The 13,536-nt window shown below is 36.1% G+C and overlaps 1 protein-coding gene across 5 annotated transcripts in view; it reads left to right on the top strand.

Annotated features, from left to right (window-relative positions):
- METTL15 (methyltransferase 15, mitochondrial 12S rRNA N4-cytidine) overlaps positions 1-13,536 on the top strand; it is a 373,387-nt gene that overhangs the window by 113,841 nt on the left and 246,010 nt on the right. The gene's annotated exons all lie outside the window — the stretch shown is intronic.

Below are 13,536 nucleotides of genomic sequence, written 5' to 3'. Positions count from 1 at the left end.
ATGACGGACTCACACAACGTCATTGTGCTCAAAACCCAGCTCCACCCTTACTCATTTTGGCTCTTTGGGAAAATTACTTGACCTCCATTCCTATTTCCCCATTTGTAAAATGGTGAGAATAATTAACTACCTCTCCACCTCTGAAACTGTACACGAAGAAGGCTAAGTGAATTCATGTGGGTACAAAAGTATATTTTACATTTTCAAGGGAAACAGTGATACTCAACACCTGTTGTATACAGCCAAGCTATTAGTTCAAGGTAGTTCATAGTTTCAACATTACATTATACATTGTTTCTTTCAACAATGTCATATCTTTGCCAAGCTTGAGTTTTAGTGGTTGTTTTGATTAAAAAAACAAGTAAGATATGAAAATCAATATGAAACAATAAGGGTGGTAGTGTTCAACCTGATGCCAAGATTTGAAAAGTTATACATTGTCTAACAGGCATATATACACCTTTAGTAAGTAATTGTGATTAAGAATAAAATAAAAATAGTATTTCTTCTTTTAATTAATGCATATTTCAAGTGGCTCTCAATTTTAAGACATAAATACTTATTAAGTTGCTTGGCCCTAACTACTTAATATGAAACTTTTAGATATTTATTTTGTTCTGGAGATGTTGTGAAAAAATTACTGAGGCACTAAGGGTGCAGTGAGCTAAGCAAGTTTAGTAACCTCTTACCTACCTCATAGCATTGTTAAAACGATTAACTGAGCTAATAAATGTCAAATGATTTTTAAAATGCCTAGCAAGTAATAAGTACTGTGTGTCACATATTATAGGCCAAAAGACATGAGCAACAGAATTACAACTCTAGTCATTGTTACTGTTACCATTAAAACCAGTGAAAACTGACCTGGGGCTTTTATGGTATCGTTATGGGACACCTTTCAGGACTTCAGGCTCATGTCTCCTACTAAGATATGTTAGTGAAGCAAATGGGTGATGTCTATGAGCGAGGATGACCATCTTTGAGAACTGCACTGTCTAATATAGTAGCCCCTAGCCACATGTGGCAGCTCATTGAGCCCTTAACATGAAGTTCCTGTGACTGAGGAAATGAGTTTTTAATTTTAATAAATTTAAATTTTTTTTAAAAATCGATACTTGATTTAATTATTGGGAGACTCTTAAGAGTAACTTCGGCATGTGAATTTACTCTTTCAACTGTAAATTTTACGAAATCTAAATACAGATCAAGCATTTCTGATGAAATTTTGGCACTTCAACTGAGATGTGCTGGAAATGTAAAATACACACTGGATTTCAAAGACTTGATATAGCGAAATAGAATATAAAAGATTCATTGATAATTTTTATATTGATTAAGTTATCCGTGATGGACATATTCTTTCATATAACTCTGTACATGACTATAATTTCTCAAGAGCAAAAATTATTGAAAATGGCATATGTGAATTTAAAAGTATGCATATTTTGAATTGTGGTAAATACTGCCACAATTGTTACAATTTATAATAGAGTTTTAATTTTATTTTGTGACTGGTTTTGTTAATTTCTTAAGACATTAAATTTGTTCAAGAAAAGGAACTTTTCCCAAAAAGTATTTTTACCTAAGTACACCTTTTAATTGGTTTATGAAGTTAGTTGATTCATACTTTGATTCCATAAATATCAGTTTAGCATCTTTTGCAATTTGACCCACTCATCAAGCCTTACATAAGGCCAGAACCTGAGAACATTTTCAGATTGATTGGTAATTCAAACAGAATTTCCTAAGGGGGAGAGAAAATACTATGCTGGAAATCTGGAACTAAAAACTCATTCTCTCCTTAGTCAGTTGCTGACGTCTTCGTCCCATAATCAACTTTTAGAGGTACGGCAGTTGGCTTAAAGGTAAAACGCGTAAACACTTAATAAGCTTTTACAAGTCGTTTTATATCACTTCTTATTTTCAAATCATTTTCTAACACGTTACCCAAGGAGTTGAAATCAACCAGAAAAATAATGAAAGGAAAACTTTTAGGTAGATTATTTTAACCAACAATAGCTGGTTAAAATAAGTTAAAATGGGGTAACTATAATATTAATTTAAAAAAATTTTAACTTGTTCAGAATAAATTTTTTTAATTTGACAAGAGCTTCTATCCAATTCTCGGGTAGTTTATATTAAGTTGAAGACAGCATGAGACTATTTGAGAGGGAGTACCATTGGTTTATTCTACAAGTTTCATAAGTTTAAAAACCTTAAGTGGTTTCTTATCTTTTAAGGATGAAATTCAAAGTCTTTTAGTCAGAGGTTGAAAGCCATTTATGAGATGGTCCCTGTCTACCGCTCCATTCTTATAGCCTATTCTTTTATTCTAGCCTGCAGTTCTTCTGTTTATTATATGTATAACACCTTTCCTGCTCCTTCACCTAAGAAACTCCTACACTGTAGCAAGCCTTCCTTGGCTTCCCAAGTCCAAATAAGGTGTCTTTTTTGTGTTCCCTTAGCATCTACTTTTAATCTCTCTCATAATTATAGAGCTTTCACCTATTTGTCTCGTCTACTACATTTGAATATCTGGACATAAGGATTTTTTTTTCAATTCTCTTTGTTTAAAACAGTGGTGTAAAAAGGATCTAATAGATGTGTGACAAGGAATAAATTGGAGAATAAGGCATTCCACAAGGGAATGGATCGACTGCAGATGGTTTTAAATTCAAAGCAGGGTGCCTTTTACCCAGAGAAACTGACTGATGTTATATAACTTTTCTAATTTTAGTTTATTTTTTTATTGTAAACATAATACACACCAATGGAAGACATTTTGAAATCAAAAAAAGAAGTACAAAAATTTCACTCAGTCATCCTAATAAGCTTTGTGATACTCTTTCCTGCCAGTTTGTGTGTGTTTGTTTTTTGTTTCTTTGTTGGATGTTGGAATCTCTGACCATAATTGTGGATTTATCTCTTTTTCTTTTTCTTGCTGTTCTGTTAGTTTTTGCTTCATGTATTTTGAAGCTCTGTTACTAGGTGAATGAAAATTAGAGTACCATTAGGTACTAAGCTAAAAATTAAAATACCCCTCTGGTACTCCACCTAATACTATAACATGTAAATATATCATTTCTTAAATTAGGTTTTATTTTCTATAAGGGATGAGTTTATGCTTAAATCTTGGTATTTCCTTGTTGCTTTGCATTTTGTAAGAGGTTCAGTAAAAGTTCATTCATTGATAAGTCTTTTCTTTACATCATTAATCACGTAATGCTCATCATTATGCACACTATTATGTTGTATAATTTAGCTTCCTTGACCTATTAAACAAATGATATTATGTGATGTTGCACTAATTTGGTACAACACTAAGGAGATATTTTAGAACTTATTTTCCATTAAAAAAATGATGTTTCTCCTACATCATTTGCTTCATTTGCTTCTTGCTCATAAAAGAGGGGCAGAGGAGCCTAAGTATGTAACTTTCTGGCCAGTATGCATGGCTGATTCAGCAGAATTATTGATTCAAAGGCCAAAGCATCCTTCTCTTAGCTGGTTTTCTTTTCTAGAAATTCACCTTCAATTCTGTTTTTCACCTGCCAGAAAAAGCATCTTCTGTCTTGTTATCAGTGACCTTTGACTTGTCAGTAGCATTCAAAACATTGTTATTTCTGCATCACTAATAAAATGTATCAGGTCAACCACCTTGTCAGTTTTAGCTCTTCACTTTCCTATCCCATTTGCATTATTTGTGGTTGGAGTGTGAGAGAGGAGTTTCAGGAATTTCTGGAGATATTTTGAAAAAAGGGTGATTCTTGAATCAAAATCACTATCAGATCTGGATTTTTCTTTTATCCTTTTAAACAAAGCCTTCCCTCAGTCACGTCTGAAATATATCTTTTTCTTTAAGGTTCTGTGACTTTCTAGCCTCCCATTTGCTTCTCAGTAGTGCATATATCTCGTATTTTTACTAACTAGAGGAGTATTTGAAGTAGATTCAAAGATGGCCAAATTACTACCTTTGCTTTTCATACCATGCTCTCACCCCACTGTATTTACTTTTCTCAAGCCAAAGAGTGAAAGAGAATGATCATTTTTTTGGCCAAGCTCTCTGTTGCTAAATTACAAATTTAATGTTCTGGCCAGAATTTTGCTTCATTCCTCACACATAACCCTCTCAGCAGTATATTTTATAATTAATAAAGCTTCTAGCTTTGAGGAGACCAAACCTCTCAACTAACTCGAAACTCATAACATTCTTCCTCAAGAAAATATTGAAGGTCAATTTTATTCTTGCTAGGTCATCAGTTTTCTTGTATAAATGAGTCATTACTCCAGGTCTTTGAGATTCCCCATGTCATTCAGAAATCATATAATGCTATAATAGACTTTCCTTGTAACAACTCACAAAGCGCTAGATGCTTCATAGATACTAGATACCGATCAAATACTCCCACTGTTTTTTACCTCCTTGGTGAACTCCAGCCTCTAGACAATGTCCAATGACTATAATTCTTTTTTATTATCCACCACCCCCTTTATGTCATTACTCATCTTTCCCTTTTCTTCCTCTGTCATATTTCCTCATATAACCCCCAAATTTCTTTAAACCCAACTTACTCCACACCTGCATCTGAACATTATTTGAGAAAAGAATATAATTGTAGTGACTGGACTAATTTCAAATTTATTACCACAAATTCATTCAATCAGTTGATATTATTGGGCACCAACTGTGTGTGAGGTGTGCTGAGGGTGTATTAGTGAAGAAAAAATACAAAAATCCTTTTCTTCTTAGGTCATACAGTCTAGTGTGAGGTAAAATATATCTTGTCAGCAAGCGCTAAGGAGAATATACAGTAGGGAAAAAGAATAGGAAGTGTTGATGATAGGAAGGGGAAGGATTGCTGTGTTAGCTAACAAAGAAGACATCACTAATTTCAAATAGACATTTGTTGCTACCAGTAAATTCCCATTCTCTAGACAACTGTTTCATACTCTGTTCTTAAATCTCTATCTCCTTTTCTCTCTCTTTCAGCCAATGACCTTGCCACCTACAGGTAAAGAGATGAAATAAAATATGAACTGTATCATATTTCTACCATCAGTTTCACCATCTTACCTGTATCTGTACCCACTCGGTGTGCCTTCCCTTTGGTTATAATGGAGAAATACCTCTTTTAAGTAAGCCTCTACACTTAAGCACTGAATCCCAGTCTCTTCTTTCTTAAGGACTTTGCGCCTGAAATTTTCCCTTTCCTGCATTATCAGTCTCTCCCTTTCCATGGAAGCATCCTCCTCAGCAAACAAAATTTTTAATATCACAATTTAAAAAAAACAACCCTGATCCTAAATTCCTTTATCTCTTTGCTTCATTTTTCTCTTCCATTTACGGCAAAACTCCTTGAAAATGTTCTCCATATTCTTCCCTTCCTCTAGTTCTTCACTTCCCATTTGCTCTTTAAACCATTGCAATTGAGCCTTTGTCCTCACTTTACTGAAGTAACCATTTCTCCTTTCTTGATATGTTGTTTCTAGGCTTCTTGACCTCAGAGTCACTGGTTTTCCTCACCAACTCCACTTCCTGGCCTCCTTCTCCTCTAACAGATTTCTAATTTTGGAGTGCCTCTAGCCTTTGTCTTTGGCCTTCCTTTCTATCTACATTCTTTCAGGGTTTGGTCCCATGGTTTCTAAGGCCATCTCTTCACTGAGGCCATATAATTTATATCTTCAGCCCTACCTTTCCCCTAAACTCAACTCAGGTTTAGTCCAATTAGCTGCTTGAAATTGCCACTTACCATGGCCAAACCCTAAAAAAGATTTCCTCCCCACCAAAATCATCTTTTATTTCTTGTCTCAGTAAATAGCACCCAGTTGCTTGGGCCAAAAAAACCAAGAAGGCATCCGTGATTGCTCTCCCTCACTAATACCTCTTGACTGCTCCAAAATAGAGTCCTAAGTCTGCCACTTCTCACCATCCCAAATGCTGTAAGTTTAGTATAACTACATCACCTCTAGCCTGGCTTACTACAGAAGGCTTCTAACTTTTCTGTCTGCCTTAACTGGGCCTTGCCTATCTATGCAACTTCACCTTTCTCTAAGCTTTTCCTTGTTCACAGTGTTCCAGCCGTACTGTCTTTTCTGTACTGAAGACATACTCAATTTCATTTCCATATCAGGTACTTAGCTCCTGCTATTCCTTTGCTTAGAACATTCTTCCCTATTGTGTGGCCGCCTCTTTCTCATCAGTCAAGCTAAACATTTCAGCCTTTAATGAAGACTTTACCTTCATCTAAAGATGAGGTAGCCCCTTTCCTCATCTCCACCAACACTGTTCTCCATTTCCCCTTTTTTATGTTGTTTATAACACTTACCAGTACCTGAAATTATCTTTTTAATTTATGTATGTAAAGACTTTTATCTTTTTCTCCCTTACTGTAACTCCTTAAGGACCTGTTGTCCTTATTTACTTCTTCTCTGTTGCCTTGGGACATGGTTGGTGATCAACAAGTTTTTGTTAACTGATTGATTCCTAGAGAAGACTAAAGACACAAAAGAACACCCCCAAACTCCCTACAGACATCTGAGGATTCCTTGAACCTTTGAAACCCTGATATTTTTATTTCCCTGCAGGAAAATTAGGATACAGTAAATCCCAACTGTCCTAGGCCTATATTTTCTTTGGCTCAAAGAAAATAGAATACCATCCAGACCAAAACAAAATTATATCAGAAGCTCCCTATTTTGTATGCCATAGCTATCTAACATACTTAAAATAGTACTTCTTTGAAGAATGTAGCTATTTTTTTTCATGAGAGCTGCTCATCTTTACCTAATCATTTAAGGGATAAATATTTCATATTACCACTCCTAACTAAGATAACTACTCCATTTTGAAGAAAGTGCATTGCCTAAAAATTTTAATATTTCTTGTAGGTCTTCTAGAGGTAGGAGTAAAAAATGTTTGACTACCATAATTAGATCTATTTATTCCATAACCTGGGCCAGTAGACCAATTTAATAATCCAGCCATTTTTCACCAGAAATGTTCTAGTTACTGGGTTTCAAGAATTGTGTCCTTGACTAAAAGCCTAGACACTATCACTGTATCATTTTATCCATTACTTTCTAGAACCCCCAGTGAATGTAGTACTTCTCTTTGGGAATAGTAATAGGTAACAAATGAGTTTTCAGAAATTAAATACCAGACCCACAAACTAAAATCCCCAAATTATAAATCTTTCATAGCTTTCAATTGAACTTTCAAGACTTGTTACATTTGTAAATAATCAGGAACAAGTTATCTCTTACTAGATCATTTTGAAATTTGATACTCTCCTTATCTGCCATTTTCCACCTCAGAGAATATGGCCTTAGTAGGATAAATGGACGAATGGATGGGTGGGTGAATGAGTGAGGGGATAGAGAGAGAGGTATATAGTATTATATATATATAATATATACATAAATATACATAAGTATAGAGGTAACTACATTGTATACCTCTGTGTTTGTGTGTGTACCTGCACATGCATTAGGAACATGTATCAATATGGCCCTTCCTAAAGACCATCACAGATTGCTTGTTAGTCATTCAGGTAGCTACCCCCTACATTAATGGGCAAGAGTATACTTTTTTTTTAACATCTTTATTGGAGTATAATTGCTTTAAAATGGTGTGTTAGTTTCTGCTTTAAAACAAAGTGAATCAGTTATACACATACACGTTTCTATATCCTTCCCTCTTGCATCTCCCTCCCTCACCTCTAGGTGGTCACAAAGCACTGAGCTGATCTCCCTGTGCTATGCGGCTGCTTCCCACTAGCTACACTAGCTATCTAGTCTACGTTTGGTAGTGTATATATGTCCATGACACTCTCTCACTTTGTCACAGCCTACCCTTCCCCTCCCCACATCCTCAAGTCCATTCTCTAGTAGGTCTGCATCTCCATTCCCGACTAACCCCTAGGTTTTTCATGACCTTTTTTTTTTAGATTCCATATATATGTGTTAGCATACGGTATTTGTTTTTCTCTTTCTGACTTACTTCACTCTGTATGACAGACTCTAGGTCCATCGAACTCACTACAAATAACAATTTCGTTTCTTTTTATGGCTGAGTAATATTCCATTGTATATATGTGCCACATCTTTATCCATTCATCCAATGATGGACACTTAGGTTGCTTCCATCTCCTGGCTATTGTAAATAGAGCTGCAATGAACATTGTGGTACATGACTCATTTTGAATTATGGTTTTCTCAGGGTATATGCCCAGTAGTGGAATTGCTGGGTCGTATGGTAGTTCTATTTGTAGTTTTTTAAGGAACCTCCATACTGTTCTCCATAGTGGCTGTATCAATTTACATTCCCACCAGCAGTGCAAGAGTGTTCCCATTTCTCCACACCCTCTCCAGCATTTATTTTTTCTAGAGTTTTTGATAATGGCCATTCTGACCTGTGTGAGATGATATTTCATTGTAGCCTTGATCTGCATTTCTCTAATGATTAATGATGTTGAACATTCGTTCATGTGTTTGTTGGCAATCAACCACTGTGCCACCAGGGAAGCCCCTCATTGTAGTTTTGATTTGCATTTCTGTAATAATTAGTGATGTTGAGTAGATTTTCATATGCCTCTTGGACATCTGTGTGCCTTCTTTGGAGAAATGTCTGTTTAGGTCTTCTGCCCATTTTTGGATTGGTTTGTTTGTTTTTTTTACTGTTGAGCTGCATGAGCTGTTTATATATTTTGGAGATTAACCCTTTATCCATTGATTCATTAGCAAATATTTTCTCCCATTCTTAGGGTTGTCTTTTCATATTGTTTATAGTTTCCTTTGCTGTCCAAAAGCTCTTAAGTTTCATTAGGTCCCATTTGTTTATTTTTGTTTTTATTTCCATTTCTCTAGGAGGTGGGTTAAAAAGGATCTTGCTGTGATTTATGTCATAGAGTGTTCTGCCTGTGTTTTCCTCTAAGAGTTTGATAGTGTCTGGCCTTACATTTAGGTCTTTAATCCATTTTGAGCTTAGTTTTGTGTATGGTGTTAGGGAGTGTTCTAATCTCATACTTTTACATGTACCTGTCCAGTTTTCCCAGGACCACTTATTGAAGAGGCTGTCTTGCCTCCACTGTATATTCTTCCCTCCTTTATCAGAGATAAGGTGACCATATGTGCGAGGGTTTATCTCTGAGCTTTCTATCCTGTTCCATTGATCTATATTTCTGTTTTTCTGCCAGTACCATACTGTCTTGATTACTTTAGCTTTGTAGTATAGTCTGAAGTCAGGGTGCCTGATTCCTCTAGCTCCATTTTTCTTTTGCAATATTCCTTTGGCTATTCGGTGTCTTTTGTGTTTCCATACAAATTGTGAAATTTTTTGTTCTAGATCCGTGAAAATTGCCAGTGGTAGTTTGATAGGGATTGCATTGAATCTGTAGATTGCTTTGGGTAGTAGAGTCATTTTCACAATGTGGATTCTTCCAATCCAAGAACATGGTATATCTCTCCATCTATTTGTATCATCTTTAATTTCTTTCATCAGTGTCTTATAATTTTCTGCATACAGGGCTTTTGTCTCCTTAAGTAGGTTTATTCCTAGATATTTTATTCTTTTTGTTGCAGTGGTAAATGGGAGTGTTTTCTTAGTTTCACTCGCAGATTTTTCATCATTAGTGTATAGGAATGCCAGAGATTTCTGTGCATTAATTTTGCATCCTGCTACTTTACCAAATTCATTGATTAGCTCTAGTAGTTTTCTGGTAGCATCTTTAGGATTCTCTATGTATAGTATCATGTCATCTGCCAACAGTGACAACTTTACTTCTTCTTTTCTGATTTGGATTCCTTTTATTTCTTTTTCTTCTCTGATTGCTTTGGCTTAAACTTCCAAACCTATGTTGAATAAGAGTGGTGAGGGTGTGCAACCTTATCTTATTCCTGATCTTGGTGGAAATGGTTTCAGTTTTTCACCATTGAGGATGATGTTGGTTGTGAGTTTGTCATATATGGCCTTATTATGTTGAGGAAAGTTCCCTCTATGCCTACTTTCTGCAGTGTTTTTATCATAAATCGGTGTTGAATTTTGTCGAAAGCTTTCTCTGAATCTATTGAGATGATCATATGGTTTTTCTCCTTCAGTTTGTTAATATGGTGTATCACGTTGATTGATTTGCTTCTATTGAAGAATCCTTGCATTCCTGGAAAAAACCCTGGTTGATCATGGTGTATGATCCTTTTAATGTGCTGCTGGATTCTGTTTGCTAGTATTTTGTTGAGGATTTTCGCATGTATGTTCATCAGTGATATTGGCCTGTAGTTTTCTTTCTTTGTGACATCTTTGTCTGGTTTTGGTATCAGGGTGATGGTGGCCTCATAGAATGAGTTTGGGAGTGTTCCTCCCTCTGCTATCTTTTGGAAGAGTTTGAGAAGGATAGGTGTCAGTTCTTCTCTAAATGTTTGATAGAATTCACCTGTGAAGCCATCTGTTCCTGGGCTTTTTTTTGTTGGAAGATTTTTAATCACAGTTTCAATTTCAATGCTTGTTATTGTTCTGTTCATATTTTCTATTTCTTCCTGATTCAGTGTTGGCAGGTTGTGCATTTCTAAGCATTTGTCCATTTCTTCCAGCTTTTCCATTTTATTGGCATAGAGTTGCTTGTAGTAATCTCATGATCTTTTGTATTTCTGCAGTGTCAGTTGTTACTTCTCCCTTTTCATTTCTAATTCTATTGGTATGAGTCTTCTCCCTTTTTTTTCTTGATGAGGCTGGCTAATGGTTTATCAATTTTGTTTATCTTCTCAAATAACCAGCTTTTAGTTTTATTGATCTTTGCTATTGTTTCCTTCACTTCTTTTTCACTTTTTTCTGATCTGATCCTTATGATTTCTTTCCGTCTGCTAACTTCAGGGTTTTTTTGTTCTTCTTTCTCTAATTGCTTTAGGTGCAAGGTTAGGTTGTTTATTCAAGATGTTTCCTGTTTCCTAAAGTAGGATTGTATTGCTATAAAATTCCCTCTTAAAACTGCTTTTGTGGCATCCCATAGGTTTTGGGTCGTTATGTCTCCATTGTCATTTGTTTCTAGGTATTTTTTGATTTCCCCTTTGATTTCTTCAGTGATCCCTTCGTTATTAAGTAGTGTATTGTTTAGCCTCCATGTGTTTGTATTTTTTACAGATCTTTTCCTACAATTGATTTCTAGTCTCATAGCTTTGTGGTTGCAAAAGATACTTATTACAATTTCAGTTTTCTTAAATTTACCAAGGATTGATTTGTGACCCAAGATATGATCTATCCTGGAGAATGTTCCATGAGCACTTGAGAAAAATGTGTATTCTGTTGTTTTTGGATAGAATGTCCTATAAATATCAATTAACTCCATCTTGTTTAATGTGTCATTTAAAGCTTGTGTTTCCTTATTTATTTTTATTTTGGATGATCTGTCCATTGGTGAAAGTGGGGTGTTGAAGTCCCCTACTATGAATGTGTTACTGTCAGTTTCCCCTATTATGGCTGTTAGTATTTGCCTTATGTATTGAGGTGCTCCTATGTTGGGTGCATAAATATTTACAATTGTTGTATTTTCTTCTTGCATCGACCCCTTGATCATTATGTAGTGTCCTTCTTTGTCTCTTGTAATAGTCTGTATTTTAAAGTCTATTTTGTCTGATATGAGAATTGCTACTCCAGCTTTCTTTTGATTTCCATTTGCATGGAATATCTTTTTCCATCCCCTAACTTTCAGTCTGTATGTGTCTCCAGGTCTGAAGTGGGTCTCTTGTAGACAGCATATATATGGGTCTTGTTTTTGTATCCATTCAGCCAGTCTGTGTCTTTTGGTGGGAGCATTTAATCCATTTACATTTAAGATAATTATCGATATGTATGTTCCTATTCCCATTTTCTTAATTGTTTTGCATTTGTTATTGTAGGTCTTTTCCTTCTCTTGTGTTTCTTGCCTAGAGAAGTTCCTTTAGCATTTGTTGTAAAGCTGGTTTGGTGGTGCTGAACTCTCTCAGCTTTTGCTTGTCTGTAAAGGTTTTAATTTCTCCATCAAATCTGAATGAGATCCTTGCTGGGTAGAGTAATCTTGGTTGTAGGTTTTTCTTCTTCATCACTTTAAATATGTCCTGCCACTCCCTTCTGGCTTGTAGAGTTTCTGCTGAAAGATCAGATGTTAACCTTATGGGGATTCCCTTGCGTGTTATTTGTTGTTTTTCCCTTGCTGCTTTTAATATGTTTTCTTTGTATTTAATTTTTGACAGTTTGATTATTATGTGTCTTGGCGTGTTTATCCTTGGGTTTATCCTGTATGGGACTCTCTGTGCTTCCTGGACTTGATTGACTATTTCCTTTCCTATATTAGGGAAGTTTTCAACTATAATCTCTTCAGATATTTTCTCAGTCCCTTTCTTTTTCTCTTCTTCTTCTGGGACCCCTATAATTCGTATGTTGGTGCATTTAATGTTGTGTCAGCAGTCTCTGAGAGTGTCCTCTGTTCTTTTCATTCTTTTTTCTTTATTCTCCTCTGCTGTAGTTATTTCCACTATTTTATCTTCTAGATCATTTATCTGTTCTTCTGCCTCAGTTATTCTGCTATTGATCCCATCTAGAGTATTTTTAATTTCATTTATTGTGTTGTTCATTGTTGCTTGTTTCCTCTTTAGTTCTTTTAGGTCCTTGTTAAGTGTTTCTTGCATTTTCTCTATTCTGTATCCAAGATTTTGGATCATCTTTACTATCATTATTCTGAATTCTTTTTCAAGTAGACTGCCTATTTCCTCTTCATTTGTTAGGTCAGATGGGTTTTTATCTTGCTCCTTCATCTTGTGTGTGTTTTTCTGTCTTCTCATTTTGCTTATCTTACTGTGTTTGGGGTCTCCTTTTTGCAGGCTGCAGGTTCATAGTTCCCATTGTTTTTGGTGTCTGTCCCCAGTGGCTAAAGTTGGTTGAGTGTGTTGTGTAGGCTTCCTGGTGGAGGGGACCTAGTGCCTGTGTTCTGGTGGATAGGGCTGGATCTTGTCTTTCTGGTGGGCAGGTCCACGTCTGGTGGTGTGTTTTGGGGTGTCTGTGGCCTTATTATGTTTTTAGGCAGCCTCTCTGCTAATGGATGGGGCTGTGTTCCTGTCTTACTAGTTTTTTGGCATAGGGTGTCCAGCACTGTAGCTTGCTGGTCATTGAGTGAAGCTGGCTGTTGGTGTTGAGATGGAGATCTCTGGGAGATTTTAATCATTTGATATTATGTGGAGCTAGGAGGTCTCTTGTGGACCAGCATCCTGAAGTTGGCTCTCCCACCTCAGAGGCACAGCACTGACTCCTGGCTGCAGCACCAAGAGCCTTTTATCCAGACGGCTCAGAAGAAAAGGGAGGAGGAGTAGTAAGAAAGAAAGGAAGAAAGAAAGAGGATAAAATAAAGTAAAGTAAGATAAAATAAAGTTATTTAAATAAAAAATAATAAGAGGGCTTCCCTGGTGGCGCAGTGGTTGAGAATCCGCCTGCCGATGCAGGAGACACGGGTTCGTGCCCTGGTCCAGGAAGATCCCACATGCCGTGGAGCAACTAAGCCCGTGAGCCATGGCCGC

This window comes from Kogia breviceps, chromosome 7 (genome assembly GCF_026419965.1).
Source record: "Kogia breviceps isolate mKogBre1 chromosome 7, mKogBre1 haplotype 1, whole genome shotgun sequence".
Lineage (NCBI taxonomy): Eukaryota > Metazoa > Chordata > Mammalia > Artiodactyla > Physeteridae > Kogia > Kogia breviceps.
Note: the sequence above shows the minus strand (reverse complement) of the source record. Positions and strands in the feature narration are given on the sequence as shown.